Source organism: Lepisma saccharinum, chromosome 23 (genome assembly GCF_977018435.1).
Source record: "Lepisma saccharinum chromosome 23, izLepSacc3.1, whole genome shotgun sequence".
In the NCBI taxonomy this organism is placed as follows: Eukaryota; Metazoa; Arthropoda; class Insecta; order Zygentoma; family Lepismatidae; genus Lepisma; species Lepisma saccharinum.
Window position 1 is genome coordinate 61,952,665 of NC_139251.1, and position 12,021 is coordinate 61,964,685.

Genomic DNA, 12,021 nt, shown 5'->3' on the forward strand with positions numbered 1-12,021 from the left:
GTTTCAAATACACTATAAGTTTCCTTTTTATTTGACTAGTACCCTTTTGTTACTTGAATATCCCACTTATTGTTCTGATTCTATGGCATTTTTAATGCTACCGTTAAAGAGGGTTAATAGGAATGAATAGTTCTGCAAGAATTAGCAGGTTCGAAGAAGGATTATACTTTGTTTTTGCAAATTCAAGTTCAATTAGTTGCGATTTTGCACCACTGGACAAACGTTAAATTAACACGCAAAAACGTTGCACTGCAGGATCGAGGAACACGACCTGCGCCTGCTCATAGATTATTTACGTGTGCGTAGCAAGTTTATAGCAAGAATAATTATTTTTTAGCTTAAGGACCGGCAAACATAATTTAATTCAAGTTCACACATATATGCGCCCAATTCCTTTTTGTTAATGTAAAACTGGTATAGGTACACTTGTTCTGTTCAATGCACAAAGGAGGGGGGGGGGGTGAAAAACAACAAGGTTTCGTCGCCTTAATGTAAGATAAAAGGAACGTTAAATACAGAAAATGTACGGCAATGTGTTTTTGCATTCCTATTGCACAGCGTTGAGTTTACGTACCTAACAAAATGTTCAGCCCAAAAACCATATGACACCGTGCTCCATTTGTAGTCCTTATACTCTTTTGCAGTGTCCCATCGCACAAGTGGCACAAACGGCTGGCTTCTATTCGACAGGCAGCATGGCTAGGTACGTCTCTCGCTGACGAGGAAACAGGTGTAGAGGCAGCAAAAACTGGTTGTGTGCCGTTTCGTTCCTGGCGATCGAGTGTGTCGGACTGTGTGCCGAGATTTACGGCAAGCCGGCCAATTTTAGAATCTGCCGCTAGAGGCAGCACATGGGGAGCTATCAGGGGCGACGCCATCTGATGGCCGAAAATTGAACCCATGAGCATATTAACATTCAATTTCTTTTTGTGGAAGGTTTACGAATATAACATATTTGAAAACGTTACACTTAGTAAAACACAAGTGGATAACACGGGTGAATACTTTGAAGGTTGTTAAATAGTGTAGTCTTGTGTACTTGTTGCTCATGTCATAATAAAACACTGTTCTCCAATGTCCTGAGTTCTGCCTCTTCCCTACGAGAGTCTCCTGCATCCAGACTTCATCTGGTTGCTTCATTCGAAGGTACATTCCATACACTTTCAAATGTATATCTTAGATTTTCGTGTTGTCTTCTGTTTGCGAGAAAAAAAATAGTTGCCTGACTTATGACTTAACCCTCGTATATACATATACTAGGGACAGTCTGGAAAAAAGTATCTCGCACGTGTATTTCTGGAAAGCGTGGATACATTGGGTTGGAAATATGTTGTGGTTATACGGGCATCATCCTTCTTTTGTTGTCTGACGCACAACCTTTTCCTTGCAGAGGGCACAAGCGTTCTGCTGTGTTGAAAACGAGAGAGTGGAGAAGTGCTTGCCTGGTCGGGACAACAGACAGTGCCGGATCTACCCGCAAAACCCCGCAGTACGGGGGCCCGGAGACAAGTAAGCTTTTAGGGGACCCTCAGCCATTGACATAGTAGAGGGTTCGTATATGCGTATGTAAAAAATAAACGTAGGTACTCTGGGGTACACAAGGGAATACAATATATACAGATAAATGTAAAGTTTCCTGTGCATACAACACAGTGCCATGAAGGCACATTTAGGGTATGTGGGCCCCTCATATTTCCGATGTCCGCAATCTTGGAGGTGATGTGATCAGTACCACGTTGCGACCGCCTTTAGCTCCCCCCTCCCGGTACCGTTTGATTTGAGGCTGGGTGGGTTCTAGAGCTGCATTATGCGGGGACAAAGCCGGAATAATTCCAACCTAAGATCACAAACTTCTTGTTTTCCGCGTGGCAGTCAGACAATAATCAAATCAGGCTAAAACTTCACGAGAAATGCAGGGGTGAAGATTTCGTCAAGCTATCTTTCTTTAATCATGAAAAAGTTACGACCGCATGATTGTAACAAATGTATCACTTTCCAGGTGTAAGAAAACAGTGTCATATATATATCACATCACGCTCTCTGACATCACCCCCTTCCTATTTAAAAAAATGAGTTGAATTCTATATGGCGGACGTCCGATTGGAACACAACAATGTGGTTCCCCCTAAACCTAACCTTTTTCAATCATGTTCAATTGTACCCAGCCTAACCCCTTTCCTTCTTATAGGGTGTGTTAAGGAACTTTGGAATCACTCTCAAGGCCCTTATATGTGGCTTTGTCAACATGAGATCAATAATCACACACAAACGCATACATTATATACGATATGTGTGTGTTGATTGATTTGGTGTTTTAAGTCCACTCCACTTTATGCACAGTAAGGCTAATCGGGACTGGGCCTTCAGTTTAAAGTGGGATCCAAACCACTATGTGCCTCCACCGGGTATCGAACCTGGGACTCCTTGATTACAAGGCGACGACGCTACCACTGCGCCATCAAGGAGGCTGATATGTGTGTGTAAAGGTAGGTAGGTAGGTAGAGAGGGGGAGTTGGTAATATTTTGCGGGGGGGTAATCTTTGTAGATCTGGCACTGACCACAGATGTGAAAATGAATATCGAGCTGTTGTTCGCTACGAATATGCACGTGGGACTTCCGGAACGTCGTGAGATGGACAAAGTAATGAAATGAAAATAAAATTTTGATCTTTTGCAACGTTGAACCAAAGTCTCTTCATCCGTATACAGGACACTCAGTTTTACGAACGGTGTTTCTTAAAACTTGTGAAGCGGTATGATAAGTGCCTGAATGTCGATGGGATGTGGGAAAATACTGTAAAGAAGAGAATTTCAGCTCATGTCATGTTCCTTTTCCAGAATAAAACTCTCTGCAGATGGCAGACTAGGGTAAACTTATTTTCTGACTATCCCACGTATATATGTACAGTTAATCCGACGTCTGTGGTGGTTTCAGAGGTGAAAGTCCTGATTCGAACGCCAGTTCGGTATCTTTGACATAGCTCAAGAGGACGCTGACCGGACGCGTTATGGTGTGTAGCCAGAACCTGTTTTTCTGAGATGTGCTGTTGTCACGTTTACCTGCAGTGTTTAGACATCAAATACGAGTCCTGAGGTTTGATACCCGGTGGAGGACTATAGTGGTTCGGAACCCACTTTAAACTGTAGGTCCAGTCCCGATTAGCCTTACTGTGCATAAAGTGGACTTAAAATAACAACTCAACAACAAACACGAACTGCGACGGCGTTACACTCCCAAGCTCTCCACATTGTATTAAAAAAATAGCACAACACAATAACACAACCTGGCAAAGATAACCGCAACCTCACGTTAAGAAATCTCTAAAGAAACTGAATTGGCAACATCGCCTTTACTCCACGTGGACTTGACAAGTACTGTTAGTTCCTAAAACGGACGCTACTGGTGGGAAAGGTTTGAGGGGAGGATACACTGGGCTCCACGTGGACTTGACATATAGTTGTCAGAGGGAACTGACCTTTCGGAACCTTCTTTGAAGTGGCGTTCGAGCAGGAACTTTACTTCAACGACATGTTGTTCGCCGCGAATGGACTGAAGGTAAGTTTCGTAAGTGATAAAACTGCCGGTAGTTTGTTACGCCATGTCACAAGTTTAAAAAAGTTAATATTGAATAATAAGCTTGTTTATTAACTAATTTGTCAGATGTACATAACTTTATGATGTAAACGTGGATTCGCCAATCATGAAATTAATCGTTTCAATGTACTAACCTTTGTGTAACAAACTAACGGCGGTGTATTGAAAATTGTATTTTCTCAATGGGGAAAGATTTGTTAACTTAAAAGAATATCAGTTCACTTTGAATATTTCTTAAAACTCAACTATGTATATTCAGATTATTTGCATGTTACAATACAAAATATTATGCCACAAAATAACAAATGAGAAGGGTTCGAGGCTGAGAGCATGAGTATAAATACCTCGGTAATTTGAGATGTTTTAGTCTAATTTTATATTCCCGGCCTGAATTCTATTCTCCACTCCCCTCCCCCCAAAAAAGCACATAGTTTCTTACACCATCTGGGTTAGGCAATGTATTGGGATTCTCGACACTATTAAGAATCCCTAACTACAGACATTAAAATTTATTCCACATTGAAATTCAAACCACTATAAGTACCGAAGCTCCAGTCCTCGTGGTCCTGACATCTGGACATCAACCCTTTGGAAAGAATACACGTTTGCAGTGAACTTTATCCATTGGTTAGACTTTCCTTGAACCCTGAGAAGAGGTTTCAGTCAGTGGTGTTCCCAAAGAGGGTTGGTGAGGGTTATAACCCCCCCCCCCCTTTGGCCCAGCATTCCTAAAAAAAGGAACATCAAAGGTAGGAAAAGATGGCAAAATGAGGGCTGACTACCAGAAAAAGTGTCTATAACTCCTCCTTTTCGAAAATCCTGGTACGCCACTGGTTTCAGTGTATACCATTGGAGTCTTCATGTTCCTGGTACAGGAGCCGAGACGAAAAGTTGAAAGGAACGTAACCAGCTGTAGCCGCGTTTTCCCCTCCATGTAGTCACTTCCCCTCTCACGCGTCGAGCCCTTTCGAGTCACTACCTGCGCAGATGACTTGTTTTCGTTCCTTTGCGCCAGGGATTAAACTGACACTTGAGGTCCAAGGCTTTTTTGAATATGTACCGCATGGCTGCATACATACAGGGAGAAAATTTGCCTTGCTAGGGCTCGCAGCTTCGAAACGAGTCCTCAAAAAGCAAAAGGTTACTATGAAAAGTTGTTGGTCATGGTGTTCCCAACACACTGTGAAAATTTGTGACAGACGTCGACACTCAACAAATATAGTCGGTAACATTATACAATATATCTTACCCTTGGTCCCTTGCGAAAATGTCACAAGAACATGTCTTAATTAGTATACATAACACACGTTTGAACGAGATAAGCCGCTTAAAATGCCGGTCCCTGAGCATATTACTATGCAAATTAGAGGAGACAGGCTGTTGGCGGTATTTTTGGAAGACATGCGTGTCAGCCTCGTTCTTGCTTTAAGTGTTTAGGCAACGGTTTTGAAATAATGAGAATAATTACTTATTCTATACAACAATAATAACTATTACAAACTTATAAAAATAAACCAATTTGATTCTAAATTTATTATTCTTGTTATAATTACTATATTATTGAAGAGATTTTGCTACTCGATCCATTACAACTCCTTTTCGTGTGCTTTTTTTTTTTTTTTTACATTTCGCATAGTTACTGGACAGTGGTAGCGATTCGGTTTCAAAACTGGGTACAAGGTGCCAAAACTGGGAGATCCAAAGACAGTATATTTCCATTTGTAGATAAGATTTAGCATAGTGCGGGGGCAAAAGTGGGGGCAACTACCCTCCCTCGACCTCCGAAACGCCGAAACTGTTACTATACTAGACATTGTTATTATATTTTGTTCTTAACTTTTACGTATCTCATTCAATAAAATTTTTAAGTTAGTGGTGATTTTAGTCATAAAGTTTATATCATATGATATCTTACATATAGCTAAACTAACTAACTAACTCTCTAGCCTTCTTAAACCCGAAGCTTCATGGCTGCAGCAACATAAGCCTTCCATCTGTCCCTATCTTGAGCAAGATCTATATACTCTTTTCCATCCCTACCGATTTCCTTTAGGTCCATCTCAACGTTGTCCCTCCATCTTCGTCTTGGCCTTCCTACAGGTCTCTTACCATCAGGTTTCCCAACAAGAATTCTGTAAACTCCTCTTTCCTCTCCCATTCGTGCCACATGGCCTGCCCACCTAAGTCTTCTTGATTTCATTATTCTAATAATATCTGGACATGAGTACAAATTATGTAGTTCTAAATTATGTAACCTTCTCCACTCACCTGTCTCCTCATCCCTTTTAGGTCCAAAGATTTTCCTAAGGATCTTATTTTCAAATACTCTCAATTTATGTTCCTCTTTCAATGTAAGGGACCAAGTTTCTCACCCATATAATACTACAGGCAAAATTACTGTTTTGTATATTTTAACTTTTAGTTTCTTAGATATTAAACGAGAAGACAAAAGTTTATGAAGAGAGAAGTAACATGCATTTCCTGAATTAAGCCTACTTTTTATTTCCTCTTTAATATCATTTTCATTTGTTAATATTACTCCTAAGTATTTGAATTTGGAAACTAGTTCAGACGAGTTGTTATCAATAATTAGATTATTACCCAACACTTGGTTTCGGCCTGTAAGCATATATTTAGTTTTCTCTTTGTTAACTTCCAAACCTATCTCTTTAGCAGTTTTGAAAAATATTTTAGCATTATTCTTAATTGTATTCACATCATCCCCCAGTAAGTCTACATCATCTGCATATGCTAACAACTGAGTCACACCATTTAATTTTAGTCCTTCTTTAGTTTCTCTTACCTTCCTTACAGCATATTCTAAGGCAAAATTAAAGAGCAATGGAGATAATGCATCTCCTTGTTTTAACCCATCATGAATTGTAAATTTGTCAGACATATTATTACCCACACGAATTTTACTTTCTGTTTCACTGGTGCATATTTTTATCATACTAACAAGCTTCTTAGGTATTCCAAAATCTACTAATATATTATATAATTTATCTCTTTTGACCGAATCATATGCTTTTTTGAAATCAATGAATAGCTGATGGACATTTTGATTATATTCCCACTTTTTTTCAAGTGTCTGTCTGATGTGAAAAATTTGATCTGTAGTTGATCTGTTACGTTTAAATCCACATTGATAATCACCTATAATTTCATTAGCATATGGGGTAAGTCTTGTTAAAAGAATGTTAGACAATATTTTGTATGTTGTTGAGAGTAGAGAAATTCCACGGTAATTACTGCAGTTCATTTTATCACCTTTTTTAAACACGGGAACAATTATGGATTCTTTCCACTGCTGAGGGATTTCTTCTTTATTCCATATTAAACAAATTAATTTATGAATTTGACATATTAATGAATTTCCACCATATTTAATTAACTCAGCTGGTATTAAATCAATGCCAGGTGCTTTGTTATTCTTTAGCCTTTTAATAGAATCTTTAACTTCAGTCAAGTTAGGTTCTGGAACTAAAGGTTCTGCTGTATGTACTTCATTTACTTCTGATGTATCTTCTACATGGACATTTAAAAGGTCATTAAAGTAGTTCTTCCATCTATTTAGAATATCGCTTGGGTCAGCTAGAAAATCACCGTCTTTATCTTTTATCAAGTTTACTTTAGGTTGCCACCCCTTTCTAAACTCATTTACACCTTTATATAAATCTCTGATATTTTTATTTTTGCTGTTTGTTTCATATCTTACATATAGCTAATTTTTGAAAATTTTCAAAAAATATGAACCATATATTCTTCGGTTTATAGGGCAGAATGAAAACAACCTGGTTCTTTTTTACTCTCAATTTTTTGGATCTATCGCAGTTTATACATTGGTAATTCTATTCTATACAATGCCACTCTTGGTATTCTATACAATGCCACTCTTGGTGTTACTTTCCACCACAGTTTTTACAGCACCAGGTTCGAATCCCGATCTGGGAATGGATGTTATTTGTGTCTGTCCCGTCAACAATTTCATCACTCAGCTTCATCGTCGGGATTAGCCAAAAGATACATAAAATTAATCAGTAAATGACTCTTTGCCAACCTCTCTATTACGTAGTGCACCCTGGACCGCCTTCTGCAGACTAACGACGCCCTGGCGTCTGAACTCGAAATCAGTACATTCCTCGTTTATTTATGTTTGTGGTTGTCCCTTCATCAATAATAAATTATCATAATCGATTCCAAAAGTGGCAGAAACTATAATTAAATCAAAACTTTCTATAGTGTGGTGACAACACACAATTAAATGTAATTGCAGGTTTTATGCAATAAAATCCTTCAATTTTTTAATCATATATTCCTTATGGTGTACTCACAAGTACCATGGAGTAATGACCAACGTACACCAGGGTGGATAAAAATTATGATTTTTATTTAAAAAGTCATTTTTGATCTTTTTTTTCATATAAATCGATTTTTTGGATAAAAAAACGCTTAAACTTGCTTGCATGCTTTTTGACACCATACTTATAAATACATGTTTTTTTTAAAATAGAAATACTTTTTCTATTAAACAGCCCTGTAAAATATTTGAACATTTTGATTAAAACAAAGAAAAAAATATATGTAAATACATTTTCCTGTTTCCGATACAGTACATATGATTGATTGTTTGATTGATTTGGTGTTTTAAGTCCACTTTATGCACAGTAAGGATAATCGGGACTGGACCTACAGTTTAAAGTTGGATCCGAACCACTATGTGCCTCCACCGAGTATCGAACCCGTAACCCCTTGATTACAAGGCGACGACGCTACCACTGCGCCATCGGGGAGGCCTGTACATATATAAACATATGAACCTACTATGGAAATATTTGTTGAGTTTGTTAATAAAACTATAATAATTTCAGTAACTTTTCTTCCAGTGAAAATAAAACATTCTGGATGTACTCTATAATTGTAACTTAAAATATTAGTCTTTGTAGCTGAAATTTGACAATTTTTTTTAATGATAGTTGGTAAAATATTGCAGCTGCCATGTTTATTTAGAGTTTAATGGTAATGACACTTTTTATGGTTTAACATGATTAGAATTTTATATATTTTTCTACACAAAACGTTTGCTATTTTTGCCTATAAAAATGATTAACTTTTAAATCGAGAAATTTAAGTGTGTTTTACATATTACATTGCCTTCCGTATGAGCTTCACCCCATCAGTACATATATCTTGTTACCTTCCTTTTTCATTGTTAGAACCTAATAAACACCATTAAATGATTACGAGATTAATGTACTTTCACCAAAAGTGATTCTGATATCTACACAATCCTTATGTATATTATTCTATAAATTATTTATCTAAATCGCGATTTAATTCAACCTGATTTAAACTAATCCACCTCTCGTATAAACGAAACGAAGGTAGGTCTTCGCATTGTAACTGAAAGTATACAATAACTAGTAAGATTATCCAGAGGATACATGGTATATACCGCCGTGTAAGCTCGACCTGCTACAAACAAACCTTTCATCTCGCACACTGAGCCAAACAACCCCAGCAGAATGCAGCCGGTATATACACGTATATGCCTCGCACACGCGATAACACCGAAAAGTGTAAATTGCGTTATGTTATAATTAAAACTTATCGTGCAAGACGTGTACATAAACAGGCATCTCATATTTTAAAAACATGTGAAAGGACAGAAATCTGTTAGAGTGGGTGAGTGCGTGAGGGCTTGAGGTGGCTGCATAAAGACTCTTCAGAAAATAGTGATTGGGTGCTGAAATATGTAAGAAAATTAAAGTTTAAAATGTAATATAATTAATGTAGTTTTTAGGTTACTAACTTACGAAAGATTTTTTTTATCTGCGTAAAGAACTGATTTTCTACGCGATGTAAATTACTAGTAAATTACGTAAAAACGTAAAGAGTAAATTACCTTCCTAACCCTCATATTAACACATAATTTGACTTTGTGTAAGGATATTGAAGAAACCGTTTATACAAAGTGTTTGCATTTCATTATTGCATTAGATGGGCAGCTGGTAGAACGACAAAACCAATCATTTACGGATTCGGGTCTCAACAAATGACAGGCGCAATCGTTCGCAAACAAGACTTAAACGACTGAAATGCTACAAAATACATTATGTTTGCGGATTAATTGCAAAACCTTTCCCCCTCGCAAAAAAAATAAAATAAAACCATACATTTCGTAATTGCTTTGCAATTCTCCCATCCCCAAGATTTAGATTGGTTTGCATTTCAGGGCGACATCCACAGCGTTGTGTTCTATTCGGATAAGCGGTTTCAATAAGAGGCGAAGTTATTCTCCGTTTAATCTAAATGCAATTACTGTGTTTGACGGTTGCAACGTATTTGTTTTCAATTTCGAAAAGCACAAATTGTGAGTACTGATCGGTGTTGGAGCCGAATACAATGTAGAACTGTGTATGGGACAGGTCGAAACTTTTATTCCACATTTACTTTCATTAAGTGGGCATGCCAAGTGGTGATTGGGTGTTAATACTCCAAAAAAACTCTTAATAGATTTACACAACATGAAAGCACCATCCATTGATTTGGCTTCCTTTACTTCGCTTCTCTGCCACTTTAGGCTAATCGCGACAGTTTGGATGAGCGATGAAATTGCTGACGGGACGCGACGCTCACAAAAGATACTCATGCCCAGGCTTCGAACCCAGGACTCTTTAGAGTTTTTGGTAACATGGTTATGTACACTCACACACATCTCTTGTGAAGTTCGCATAATTCTTTCTATTTTGTACAATACAGTTTTGTATTAATTTACGATGTAAGAAGTCTTTAAAATCGCATGCGTACTTAATATTCTTGCAGTTTAATATATAGTGAATATAATTGCTAATCAGACATTGCTCTGCGTTCCATTTGGTTTGAGGAAGTCTGGAATTGTTACCGTCTGTGTTATAACAGCAAAAGTAATTGCTGCCACGTAGTACTCGCTTGTTGGCATGTAGTTATTCTGCGGTCTACACAGGCAAGTACGTATCTAGAAATATGTTTCGGGAGGGGGAGGGGGTCCAAACCAAGTGTCTCAAAGTAGTAGTAATAATAATAATAATAATAATAATAACTAACTCTCCAGCCTTTTTAAACCCGAAGGTTCATGGCTGCAGCAACATAGGCCTTCCATCTGTCCCTATCTTGAGCAAGATCTATATACTCTTTTCCATCCCTACCGATTTCCCTTAGGTCCATCTCAACGTTGTACCTCCATCTTCGTCTTGGCCTTCCTACAGGTCTCTTACCATCAGGTTTCCCAACAAGAATCCTGTAAACTCCTCTTTCCTCCCCCATTCGTGCCACATGGCCTGCCCACCTAAGTCTTCTTGATTTCATTATTCTAATAATATCTGGACATGAATACAAATTATGTAATTCTAAATTATGTAACCTTCTCCACTCACCTGTCTCCTCATCCCTTTTAGGTCCAATATTTTCCTAAGGATCTTATTTTCAAATACTCTCAATTTATGTTCCTCTTTCAATGTAAGGGACCAAGTTTCACATCCATATAATACTACAGGCAAAATTACTGTTTTGTATATTTTAACTTTTAGTTTCTTAGATATTAAACGAGAAGACAAAAATTTAATGAAGAGAGAAGTAACATGCATTTCCTGAATTAAGCCTACTTTTTATTTCCTCTTTAATATAATTTTTATTTGTTAATATTACTCCTAAGTATTTGAATTTGGAAACTGGTTCAAACGAGTTGTTATCAATAATTAGATTATTACCCAACACTTGGTTTCGGCCTGTAAGCATATATTTAGTTTTCTCTTTGTTAACTTCCAAACCTATCTCTTTAGCAGTTTTGAAAAATATTTTAGCATTATTCTTAATTGTATTCACATCATCCCCCAGTAAGTCTACATCATCTGCATATGCTAACAACTGAGTCATACCATTTAATTTTAGTCATTCCTTAGTTTCTTTTACCTTCCTAACAGCATATTCTAAGGCAAAATTAAAGAGCAATGGAGATAATGCATCTCCTTGTTTTAACCCATCATGAATTGTAAATTTGTCAGACATATTAATAATATGTATATATATATATATGTATATATATATATATTAATTAAAATAGCATTAATTAAAATATTCAAATTAATTAATATTATATTTTATTACATGAATCGGTAAAAGGACGTGTATAAGATCGTCTGCGAATTTCACAATCCAATCCCCGACGACACCATTTGCAGCATAATCCTGATGGCAGAGATGTCAAGAACGAGAGGGTCACGGAACAGATTTGAAAACTAACAGAAGTAGAAAAGTTTTCATTTCTTGCACAAATTGTAAATTAGCACTAAGAACGCAATACTATGCTTGTGAGTATATATTTTTTTCAGGTGCCGAAATCCCCTTCGTATCACACTATGAAAACATTCAATTCATCCAATATGCTA